We start from the raw sequence: 13,101 nt of genomic DNA on the forward strand, positions 1-13,101 counted from the left end.
TATATGTGAGTATTTAATTTAAGGAAATTGATCTTTTTATGCACTGCTTTTTGATTTGCTTCAAAAACATTCCAGTTTATCCTAAATGTGCTGAGCAGAGTGTTGTAGAGAAAGGGAGTATGTACGATACTGTACATGCCAAACACAAGCACAGCACAGCTGTAATATGCTCAGAAGATGTTGAGAGTTATCTCCTGGCCTCTGGAAGGCCAGTGCATGAGAGATGGTGTACATGTGCAGAATGTCTCACTGTTCCAGAATCCACAACACCAGCCAAAATGCGCATGATGTTAGCTGTTTGAAGATGCATTCACTAAGTATTTTTGTTTGCACAGCAGAGTTTATTCCAACACACATACCCATACCTCATGTAGTTTTCAAATACGCCTGAAGGACTTGATTAGCTGGTTCAGGGTGTGTCAGGGTTTGTCTTACTATGGGGAGGTCTATAGGTCTGTGTTACTTACTATTGGAGAAAGCGAACTGTTAATTTGGGATCACGTGTCAATAACCAATCACATTATAGTCTTGACGTCACTAATTTTAGCAGAGTTGGCAACACTGTCGCTTATGCATACCATGTGAATGAATGGAAAATGAGATACAGCTGAATCTCACCTGTCGCAAAAGTCAGTAACTTTTTATAAAAGTTTTTTTTTTGGTGAAATCAAATACATCCAAAGTATGCTTAGTTAAATAAGCTGGCTGAAGGATTGTAGTTGTACAGGTGTCGTTCTGTAAATGGAGAGCTGTTTCCTAAATGAAGTGTTATACTACTAGTGAAGCCTCTCCTCCAAGTTAACATCCATTTCAAAAAAAATTAAATGCCTTTATCTCCTTCTTCCACATACTGTAAAGCATCAAGAATAGCATTATCCACGTATCATTGTTGACTAAAGGTGCAGGCTTGCATTCATAGACTTGGCTTAAACCTGTTAAGGCTGGGGAACCTCCAGAACATATTCAACAAACTGATGCTTTATACACTATGGTCTAGTCTTTACATATGCAGTAGAGTCATATCCTTCTTTGACTAAGGTTTCAGCTTTGCTTGCTAGTGAGCTTGGTTTCTGCATTACACTTAAAACTAGTACTGAGTTGAACTGGTGCTTATGAGCACCACTATGTCCAGTGCATGTATGTTGTATTTAGTCTTGCAACTTTATGCTTAGGCTGTGTATGGTGATTGTGCACTTGCTGTCATAACAGGCAGCTGTTGACTGTGCTAGAACCAGCTGTTGTAATTCATTAGTTGACTCTGCCATTTCCATGACAGCTGATTATTAGCCTATTGTCCTTAAGGTGCACTTGCTCATTGTAAACAGTGTTGTCAAATTTTTGACTCCACCATTGTCCACAATGATTTTTAGCCCTATTGCTTTTCCAGTTTTTGATTTACTGGATAAGGATTTAAATATGTTTGACAAATTTTTTACCATCTTTTTATTTTTACAGTTTCTACTCAAATTAGACTTGAGACTTGAAACATTTTGTTTACAATAAATTTGAGGACTTACTGCTTAAAAATGAGAACCATATGCCATCTTTTCTTAAAAATAGTTTAATGTTATAAATGCTGCCTAATAAACACCAATTGATTTTAGGTCCAAACATTACTGTAATTCCAGTTAAATCCACCCAATTCAGACCTCTTCTTCTGACACTCAACATTTGTTTGTTCTATTAAGGTAGGAAGTGGGCCTGTGCCTCATTGGCTGTGACCTTGCGTGGCAGGCAGTGTTTTAGTGGTGGAACAAGTTTATCAACCAGTACAGTGGTGCGAAAATCCCCAGCTCTACGGGTCGAGTCCTTACGAACACATAAGGATGATGAGGATAAAAAGCTTAATGTGACTGTGGTACATAAGATTCATTACCGTCGAGTAGAAACTTTTACACACGTTCAAGAGAAGAACGGTTCACAAAGTAGGGAAGACCTGTCTGATCACATAGTATCTTCACCAGGTGGTCCCTCTCTGTCACTCAGATCCCAGTGTGTCGGCCGCTGGTACGTTGTTGGGTTCACAGTGACGCAGAAAGTGGATTGGCTACAGTGGAAATCAAACTGCCAGTTCTCTCAGGTTCAGGCTGTGGGTACGATCGACTGCTGTGGGAACCTCTAGGAGAAGTCACCAGTGCCCTAAAAGATTTAACTCCTGACTAGAGGCGAGTGTGAAGTTCTCTTGTATGTAGTGTTCTGGAAATCAAATTGGACATGTTGGCAAAACTTAATTTTCTGTTTTTCAGATCATGGTGTTCCCACACATCAATTGATTTCAATGGGTGTGATCCAGCTCATATTGTAGGCATCCTACAACACGGGAGATGTCGTTGTTTATGATCTAGAGACATCTCAGCCCTGTCTTGGTATTCTCTCCTCGCATTGTGAGGAGGAGGCCGGACTGTCCTTCAAGACGAGAGCCCCAAAATCAACGTACACTTGTGGAAACATGTGATATAATGTCACAGCATAGTCTGTGGTAACAAATTACGGGGGTGTGGAGAATTGACTTTGTGGATAAGTTGACTTTCTTATGCTTGTTACAGCTATTCCTTTTGGTCAATCACACTTAATAAAGAAGCCACCCGACCCCACACTGCCAATCACAGTCACCACTCATGAGGATAGACAACATCAAATTCTTTGATAACATAGGGAGTGGGTGTGTTTTTATTGGTCATTTTAAAATGTAAAGAAACCTTCTGTCTTCAGTGTCACATCATCCGCAATATGATAATGTGATGCTCAAGTATTATCATACAGCTGCTAAAAAACAAATTGCTGCTAAGTATTTTTGTATAAACTGTGATGTGTTTTCCAGGATTTTTTGATGAATAGAAAGTTCAAGAGAACAACATTCATTTTAGAAAGAAATATTGTGGAACATTATAAATTTTGGATCAATTTAATGCATCCTTGCTGAATAGAAGTCTTAAAAAAGACTACTCGTGTGTACTGAATATTTGTTGTCAATATTATGAAGTTAGTATTCATATTGAATTATATCTCAGATCATATAACAACATATATTCATAACTTATGTAACTATGTGCTTTTTTTTAGATTCTCATTTTGTATTAGTTATTTAGTTTATTTATTTATTTACTATTTGTTCGCGAAACATTTTTGTTCAGTAATATTTTGCCAGAAGTCACTAATATCCAGAGGAAAAAGCGCAGATTTGTTGGAAGTGTCATGTCTGGGATTATTCACCCCTTTTTTTCCTTTTTTTTGTAGGTGGTAAACCCATCCATGACAATGGTGGCTCACTTGGATGCTGTTACTAGTCTGGGGCTATAGATCCAAATGGCATCTACTCTGATGTCAGGAAGTAAGAGTTTTTGTTTTGTTTTTGTTTTTTCCCTTGGCTTTTTTACCTCTCATTTATCGTGATGTATATATCCGCTGAAGAACAAAAATTCACAGAGATCTGGAAATAATGACAGAATTTAAATTTTGTGCAAAACTATCCATTTAAAAATGAACTCAATTTGTCTTCATTTATCGTTACACAGGTTTCATGATAGTTACCATCCGCTTGTGGAACATGGGACAGTAAGACGTGCGTAACAGGAGGTTACAGCGACACAGGAAAAAGTCAGACGAGGCCATATATGATTGCTTGCCTTCCACCCATCTAAGGCATACATAGGAAGTGCCGGGAGCTGATGCCCTGGCCAAAGTGTTTGTATAAAAGAACATCCACATCTGAATGCATACGTGAAGATCGAAAGAAAGAAAGGACTGCTTCACTGCCTTGTGTAACAAGCAGTAGCATTTCTCACACTACATTGAAGTGGCTTCCACCTTCGCACTGTCAAACTCACACCACACCACACAACATTACCAGGTGCCAAAGAGAGGGGGACGTGCCCGTGTTTTTGCGAAGCCAGTGTGGAGTGCTCATTAGTTTTAATCTTTCTTTGTTTTGTTTTCTTCAAAAAAAGAAAAAAATTACTGTAATTTACTGTAAGTCAAAGCTGGAGTGAAACCAGTGCTTGTAGCCTTATTGTGACTGGTTTTGAACTGAGCTGATAATGTGTTACTGTAGGTATGTTTCCGTGACCATAGGAGTGGTATCATGTTCATCCATAAGTAGAGTTATCAACCACCATCTCCGAGCACCAGAGGAACTAACTGAGTCCCTGCCCTACACCGAGCCATAAACCAAACCCCTAATCTCAGTCCCACAACCTCCTCACCCTAATGCTAGCGTTGGCAAATGATACAGTTAAACTCAGTCAACCTTCATAACCTTTAGCGCTTGTTTCTTTTGTGTGTGTAAAAAAAAAAAAAAGTATAGTTTTTATAATCAATTTTATATAAATAAGACTGTCATAAAAAACCGCTGAAAAGCAGATTATTTTTTAAAGGACTATAATCCCACTCAAGCCCTCCATTTTATGCGGTTCTTCTTTCATGAAGGTCTTGTGTCTCTGGACACCCTGGATGAGTGCATACTACACTTGCCCTCTATCATTGTTGTATCACATAACGGAGAGACATAAGCTCGAAAGCACAGCGCTTGGTGCCCTGAGAGTTTAGGAATATTTACAAAGCACAAAATGCAGGCATCCCTGTCACTAGGTGATCCCCTGTTTATGTACACCCTGATTGTAAAATGAGTGTTTAACAAGTATCACAGGTAGATATCCGACTTTTTTTTTTTTGCTATTTTATTTTTAGTTTGTGAAGTCTTATCCGTTGTTCGGAGCATAGCTTGATGGTTGAACTCAACGATTGGGTTGATGCTAACCAAACCCCAACAGTTTTCTGATAGAAATGTTATTAAGGAATATGGGTGAATATACGAGCTCTGTTAAACACACAGTTTCTTGGAAGGCCCTGAAAACAGGGGTTTTAAATTCAACCTCTTGATGCTGGCGAGTCAGAGGAGAAACGATAAGTTAAAGGGATACGTTCCCCCAAAATGAAGATCTGTCATTTACTTCACCCTGGATCTGAATAAAAAACAGGACCTGTATAACTGGAACATAACCGCTATTCTGAGAAAGGAAATGGAACTCAATGCATCACCAAAACTTTGTTTTCCAACATTCTTCCAAATAAACCCATACAGGTGGTAAAAGTTACACGTGGTTGAGTAAATGATAGATATTTTCGTTTTGGGGATTGGAGTTGTCAATCAAATGTATTCTAAAATATTTGGTTCGTTTACCACAATCTTATGGGGTTCAAAATGATTTTTAAAAGGAAACAATGCAGTGTTATGCTGTTGTAACAAAAGGACATTTTGTTGTGTAATGCATGGATTAATACTAGCAATAAAGTATTTTTTCTAGTCTTCCAAAAGTTCCGATCAGTTTTTGAAAGAGTTTTGATGAGTTTTGTAAGGTTTTGAGTGGGATTACTATGAATACAACAGATTTTTAAAGATTGTACCACATAGCAAAACAACTGTTGAAAAAGAATGTATATAAAAATGTCTTCTATAATAAAAATAGTAAATGGTTTGTATCTGTATAGGACATGCCCAGTGTCTCGACAATTTTATGCAGCGTTGTATTTTGACGAATAGTTGATGACGAGGTTGAAAATTTGGATTCACGATTTTAATAAAGGTTTGTACTGTGAACAAAAGGCTTATCCTGTTCAGTTATGAGGATGGTTCAGCTGGTCGAATTGTACAAAACACTTTGTCCTTTATTGAGAAGAAAGTAATAAATTAGTAAACAAATGTAACAAACAGTTTGATGCCCCCCTCCCAATGCGTCATTTTTCATTATACGTGAGGCAGTAAAGCATGCATATGGAAAGGTACAAAAAAAATAGGTTCGATCTAATACCAGGAAAGAATCATTTAAGAAAAGGGGGGGAAATGCTATATAATCTAACGTTAACTTTTCCACCGTAATCTTCCTCGCACACCCAGACATACGTGATTCATTGTGAAAATGTGACGTTGCGAATGTACTACAGTGCATTTATATTATTTGCTAACTACCCTGGGAAGAAACTATATTTTATTCATAACCCAGATTTTATATATGCAATTGTGTGAATGAGAAGCTGTGCATTTGTGTACTGCCATCAGAATGCATAAGAGGGCGCGTGTTTCACTGACGATCCTCTTCATGACTGCCTTGCTTACCATCCTTGTGCACTCTATTTGCAGTTATGCAAGGTAATCTCAAGTCAAAATAATATAAAAGAGCCTTTTGTTACAGTGACTCCTCCACAGGAAAAAAAGACCTGCCCAGAAAAAGCAGCGAAAGAATGTTTTTTTTTTTTTTTCACCAGGCACATAAAGAGAAAGACTATAAATCACAAATAATTACATTCTCCACATTATAGAGAGGTTGCCATACAATACTGTGATACATTCTGTTAAGCTGTAAAATCCTTTGGATCAAACATACCAATACCTTTTATAACAAAACCGTTCAAATCCCTTTTTCTACAAAAGACAAAAGGGATTTTTTCTTATTCACGCTTGCCCTTTTTTCTCCTTCCTTTGCTCCACTTTCTGTTCTTGCCTCAAGCAGTTTGCACTGTCTAGTTGAACTCTGTGAAGTCCCTGCAGATGCCCCGTACGATGGGCTGCTGGAACTGCCCCAGGCCGGTGAACTCACGAGTGAAAAACACATGGCTTTCCTTTGGGGCTCGGACGACCATTGCCTTTAGGATCTTCCATCGGAGCCCAAGCTAACGCCCACTGTATACACAGTGATTCCTGTGAAAATACAAGAACAACATGGTTCAAGATGACATCACACTCGTTTATTTTGTGAATGGAGTATTGATATTTTGTGCATTAGAGATAAAAATACTTTTTTAGAGCTCTTAAATGTTCTAGATCAATTGTTTTGACTCTTTACAGACCCACCTACACCCATACCACCTCAGGGACCTTCACTATAAAAATCAGGCTAGATTTTGTTGGTAATACCTAATTATCAACTTTAAATAAGAACTGAAACCCCTGGGCCTTCAGGGACCTGCAAACCCTTGGTTGAAAACCTAGGTTCTGAGATGGACGTCAGTGTAAAAAACATACCCTCCCTCTGGGAAGCCATAGCCGGCCCTCTCACATCATCATACGACTGTCCATCAGTGAGTGATGATTGAGGAAATTCTTGTTGGAGCCTGTGTGGGGTTTAAAGAGACTCTGCACTGCATAGTTGATGGCGTCTCCAGTGGCCGTTCCTCCGCTCATGTATGGGATGCTCTGCAGGGCCCTCAGAGCATTATCTTTTGTGGTGTGTGCTCATTGAAGTTGAACTCCATCCTTTGGTCGTAGGTGAACTGAATGGCACCGATGCGAGATCCAATGTCAGATAGATGTCGAAGGTTGTGTGCGATAGAGTGAAGAAGATCCAGCACAAGCCGAAAGTTCCCATCACCTACACTGCTGGAGCCATCAATCAGGAAGCCCAGGTTCACTGAGTTATAGCATGTCTTGCTCCAGACCATCTGATCAATGGAGCAAAGTTTATGAAATAGTGACTTCACAAACTTGGTGTGGTGCCGAACCAGTTTGGGCATGCTGAATGTTGAAGAACTCATTGTCCTTGCACACTGCCTGTGAGATATTCTGTCGGTATGAATGGATTTCAGCAAACTCATACGTTACCACTGAAAGATTTGTGTTTTTCCCACCGGGTGGGGGGGGTGAATTCATAGTGGAACATCTTCCTTTCTCATGACGTCTTGCTCACTCACCAGGCCTCATCTCCTCAGGCACCATGGGCTTGGAATCTCCTGTATCGATGTTAATACCAGACTCTCTGGCTAAAATTGCTGCCTCCTCCACATTATCGAGAAGGCCACCCATCCACCCCACAAACACCACAATGATCCGTGGGTAACCTCTCCGAACACCAAAATCCGGATTGAGAGAAGGTCCTCACAGTGGGCAGTATGGCCTTACCTGTGCAAAAAGGAATGAAATCAAGACTGCCAAGTTCTTATTATTTAAGCCAAAGCATTTGTGTCAACAAATCTGTGTAAAAAAAACAATTTACAGTGATGTATTTACAATGGAAGTCACGTGGGCTAAGGCATTTTGAGAGTTTCAAAGCACAGATGTGAAAATTTTTGCATGCTCATTGTTATACGACTATATTAGCAAAAAGTGACTCTCTTTTGAGTCATTGATTCAAAAACTTGATTCCTTCATGGGGCAAAACAAATGACTGCCTTTGGAGTAACAGAATCATTCACTCGACCTATTTGTTGCCCAAAAACAACAACAAAAACAGCTCTTTCATTTAGGAATGTAAACAAGTTTATAACCGAGTTACTGAATCATCCATTTCAACCAATTAGTTCAAAACACTGATGTGTGTTTTTTCAGAGATGCGCAAATGCTTCGTTTTTGGAACTATTTTCATTACTAGAAATAGGCAAAGTCACTGGTAACATGCAAAAACAGGTTTTTTCCTTTCATGTTGAACTTTAAATGTTTTGAAGAGATAGGTCACCCAAAAATATGCCTCATATACTGCTTCAAAAGATTTGGAATATACTGTATGGAATACATTTACGATGCTTTTAAAACGATAGTTCAATCAAACCTGAGACTGTGGGTAAGCAAATAGTAGCTGGTCCCCACTGACTTCCATAGCATGGAAAAAAATACTATGGACATCAATGGGAAAACATTTTGTGTTCATCAGAAGAAAGGAATACAACTTGAATGTAAGTAAATGATACAGAATTTGGATGAACTCTCTTTTAAGTCTAGTAGTTGATACTTTTAAAACTGTGTATTTTAATATATGTCGGGGAACTATTGATTTCCATGTAAGTGCATTACAGTAAATGGCAATTTATTTAATTATTATTTTCCCAAAAAAAAAAAAAAAAAATAGGCATGAGTTAATTTAGATGCTCTAGATTCATTTCATCCGATCACTCATTTTAAAATGTGAATTGAAGTTGAGGTTTATAAACCTGAATTGGTATTGCCCCCAATGATATGGGATCTCTTTGATGGCAAATGTCAGATCTTTGGCTGTTGTATAGTTTGACAAGTAGAATTCAGTTCGAGGTGCCTCACTGGAAAGACAAAGATGGAGTTATACTCGCTGAAAAAGAAAAAAAATGCTAAACAACTTGGATTTACACAGATCACCTGGTTTGCCACCACTCCTACATGAGGACCTGGTGTTCCAACCTTCAGCATGGCTACAAGCTTACTGACAAAGCTCTTCTGCAGGTTGAAGCGGCGCTGTCCAATAGTTGTAGCTGCTGATCCAGCAGCAAAGCCATATCGACTGGGCAGTCTGCAAAAACATTTACACAGCTTTTCATGTCACAATCATATTTGTTTGACTAACAATTTAGAGATTAGAAAATCCGGTCATACAGGACCCTTGATTGCTGTTGTTGTTGGAGGAGGAGGCTTCTTCACTGTCTTTTTGACTGGTTTTCTTGGCTGCAAGGGAGAAGAATGGACACTCAGTGTAGGCTACATATGTCACTTATTTCAGTTTTTCTGAATGCTTGTTACCTAGCTCAGACGCAAACAGTGGCAGAACTTCTGGTTTGGCTGGACACTTCAAAGGCAAGCTAATCTTATTCCTGAGAGAAAAAAAAGACAAAAAAGTAACCTGACAAATCTGTATTGATAAACAACTTTAATATTCACTTTTATATTCTATTTCCTTTTATACGCTATATCAGTCATATAGAGACCAACTGACCCTATGTTCAGTGTATTCAAGAACAATGTATTACGATATGCTAATTACACTTATTCTAATATTATTGTTCCCTAATTCAATATTGATATATTTGTATCACAATTAGATTGTAAATGATAAAATTATATTTTTTATTTTAGACAGTGTGCAGAGCAACGGTGACACATCTGTACAACAAATCAAATCAAATTCTAAATCAAAACCCTAGCATTTGTAATAACGCAAACATAATTGTCTCCACTCACTGGCCACAAGTGAAAGACGAGCTCCATTGGGACAGGGACTGAGACCGACTGGATGCCATGAGCATAAAGAGCTGAGGGTAGTTGTCCTCCCTTGCAGTCCGTGAACCTCCACAGGTCCACCAGATAGACTTATGGATTCCTTCTGGAAGACAGACCAAAAAAACTTTCCTGGCTTTTTGGAATTTCTAACAAACTTATCATTATTTCTGTGATTGTACCTGTGTATCGCTGCTCCACATATGCTGGAAACAAGAGGCATATACTCCGGAACCAAACACTCGACAGACTCCAGAGAGTGCAGTTTGTCTGGGCCAGAGCACTATCTGTACGCGTGTCTGGTATGTCACACGTGTGCACGAGTTGAGTTCCACAGCTAATTGGTGTTGGAACTAAGAAATATACAACAGATATTACCCATAAAATGATAATTTTTTTGTATGATAAAAATATTTTGTTATTTTTTTTTTTTTGATTCTGTTTGCCTTTGCTAATAATATAATGATTACAAAATAAACTGTTTAAAACAATTAAGTGTTTGTCATTATTTACATAAAAATGTAAATAAAGTGGCCCTAACCTTTTAAATATATATTTTCAAAAGAAGAAAAAAAAATAGTTAGCTGAATATTTTCTCTAATGTAACTCAATTCATTATATTTCATATGAAAAGAGTTGGGGGGAAAAAAGAGAGAGAAAGAATGAAAAATGGAATTCACTGACCATTTAAATCAGATCCAAAAGTGCAACAGGTCAAAGACAGCATACCGGTAAAAACAAAAAATCATAAACTATAAAGGCAGTGACATCTTTGCATCACGGCAATAATTCAGAATAAGTTAACGATCACTTTGAAGAAACTAACTGCTTACCTAATACATGAAGTACAGCAAACCACATCGACATGGTTAATGAAGAGATCTGTAGAGACAGAAGAGCATCATACCAGGTAACAATGAATAAACCCCATTTTTCAATCATTTTTATAAAGCTTTTTTTTTCTTCTAAAAAAAAATTGAATGAATACCTAAGGCTTTAAAATCATCGGTTCATTTTTTCTTTTATCTGGGGTGTTGTAATATTTTATTTTGCGCACAGAAGTGAAATCAGGTGGGGGATATGAATAACCAGGAAAAACGTAATCCTCCCCAGACACATCCATCGACAAACAGCTCCTTTGGAAACGCATACTTCAGTTAATCCGCTCATGAATGAAGGGAGAAGGAGAGAGAGAGAAAGAATAAAAGATGCGCATATCCTGGATATATAAAATTAGCTTTATTAAAATGCACCAAACAGCCAAAAATCATCAACCCATGTAGATTAATCCAACTTACAGATATTGTGTAGGATGACGTTTCCTCAGGAACGCTTAGGAGAAAGCTTTATAGAAAAAAAAAAAAAACTCAAGTAATTCCGTTATGGATGATAGTCCAGAGTGCGTCGCTGAATATTGAGGGAGAAGAGCTAGTCCTTTAAATCAATGTCCCCGAAAACCCCAATGATTCTCTGCACTGACATCACAAGAGGCGGGCCTTACATCCAAACCACCTGAAAAGGACATTGTTTTAAATCATCTTGCTTTTTCAGCCGTTTAGAAATAGGCCTAATAGTACTACAGTTGTACCCATATAACATCTATATGCTTTAACACCTTGTAGTCTAGTTTAGTGGTGAGTAAAGAGGAGAATAAACAACAAATGAACTCCACCATGCACACATCATGACTAGGCCCCGACTGGGGTTGAAAATAACCTTATAATCTAAACACACAATCTCATCCAAAATGGTCTGAATGGACCTCAGAGCCATTGAGAGCCTGGACCTTACTAAACAGAAATGGAGATTTAACAGGTAGTCATTTAGTCATTTGCATCAAGCAGACCCTTTTTATCCTAAATGATTTTCAAAAGACTTCTGCATCAAAACTCCCTCTTGGATAGGCTTATTGCTTGCAAAAAACTGTTAAATCATCCATGAAGTGTAATTTATCTTCAGTATACAGAGAGTGCTTAGCATGTGAAAGGACAATTGGGTGCATTAGCATGAGCCTGTCCTGCTTTTAAAGAGGTTCCCTGTCTTCTAACTTGACTTTGATGAATCATACCTGCATCAGCTGAACTGTGGAAAACCATTTCCAGGTGTAGCCTTGGCAGCGAAACAGGGATATGATTAGGTCCGTGTTACTTGTGGCATATCACAAACTCAATGGCATTCACTGATTGAATGCTGTGGATGTTTGTATGGGTACGTGGTGTGTACAAGGTGCTTTATTCAGTGTCACAAATTTAAAAACCTCTCATGGAATGACACCCAATCTGTCTGTTATGAGCCTCTTTGAACAACATGCTCACACTGTTGACAACTGGGAACTGTCCCAGTGTCTCAGTGTACTGAATATTTCACAGAACACAAAGTCTAATTTCGTCTTTCGTCTAAAGAGTTCTTTTATAAAAAAATTATTGTGAAGGTCATGGTGGAAACATCAAGCCTTTCAATCAGCAGTTAAAGAAGCTTATTGTGCCAAACTGGAACAAGAAAAGGTGAACTGGTACTTTAGATTGTGTAGAGAAGTAAACAAAGGCACAATCAGGTGGTCGTTAATAAGGTATTAATAAGTGAATGAAGCATAATATGCGAATATTAATGCAATGTATAGAACAATTATTCCCAACATACACGCAATTAGTATTTTTAAATTACATAAATTAAAGATTTTCATATGTATTTTTATATTCAAACACTACCGTTCAAAAGTTGGGGCTCCAGTCACGATTTTTAAAAATGAAATGAAATACTTTTATTCAGGAAGGAACACATTACTTTGAATCAAAAGTTAATGCTAAAAAGTTATGACTCGATTTGAAGTCAATGCTACAAAAGATTTCTAATGCTGTTCTTTTGAACTTTCTATAAAGAATCCTAAAAAAAAAAAGTTGGTTTCCACAAAATTATTAAGCAGCACAACTATTTTTTAAGATTTTTTTTTTTTGTTTGTTTTGGTATATTTTTGAGCATCAAATCAGCATATTATATTAAAATGATTCTGATGGATCGATAATGAAGGAATAGCAAGAATTCAGCTTGATATAAAAAAATACACATTTTGAAACTACATCTTAAAATATATTGAAGCAAAAACTGTTTTTTTTTTTTTTTTAGATTGGAATTAAGAGTTTTTACTATAATTT

The 13,101-nt window shown here is 37.7% G+C and overlaps 1 pseudogene; it reads right to left on the reverse strand.

Annotated features, from left to right (window-relative positions):
• Positions 1–6,257: 6,257 nt before the first annotated feature.
• On the reverse strand, positions 6,258–11,270 carry LOC122148255 (annotated as a pseudogene).
• Positions 11,271–13,101: the final 1,831 nt, after the last annotated feature.

Source organism: Cyprinus carpio, chromosome A17 (assembly GCF_018340385.1).
Source record: "Cyprinus carpio isolate SPL01 chromosome A17, ASM1834038v1, whole genome shotgun sequence".
Taxonomy (NCBI): domain Eukaryota; kingdom Metazoa; phylum Chordata; class Actinopteri; order Cypriniformes; family Cyprinidae; genus Cyprinus; species Cyprinus carpio.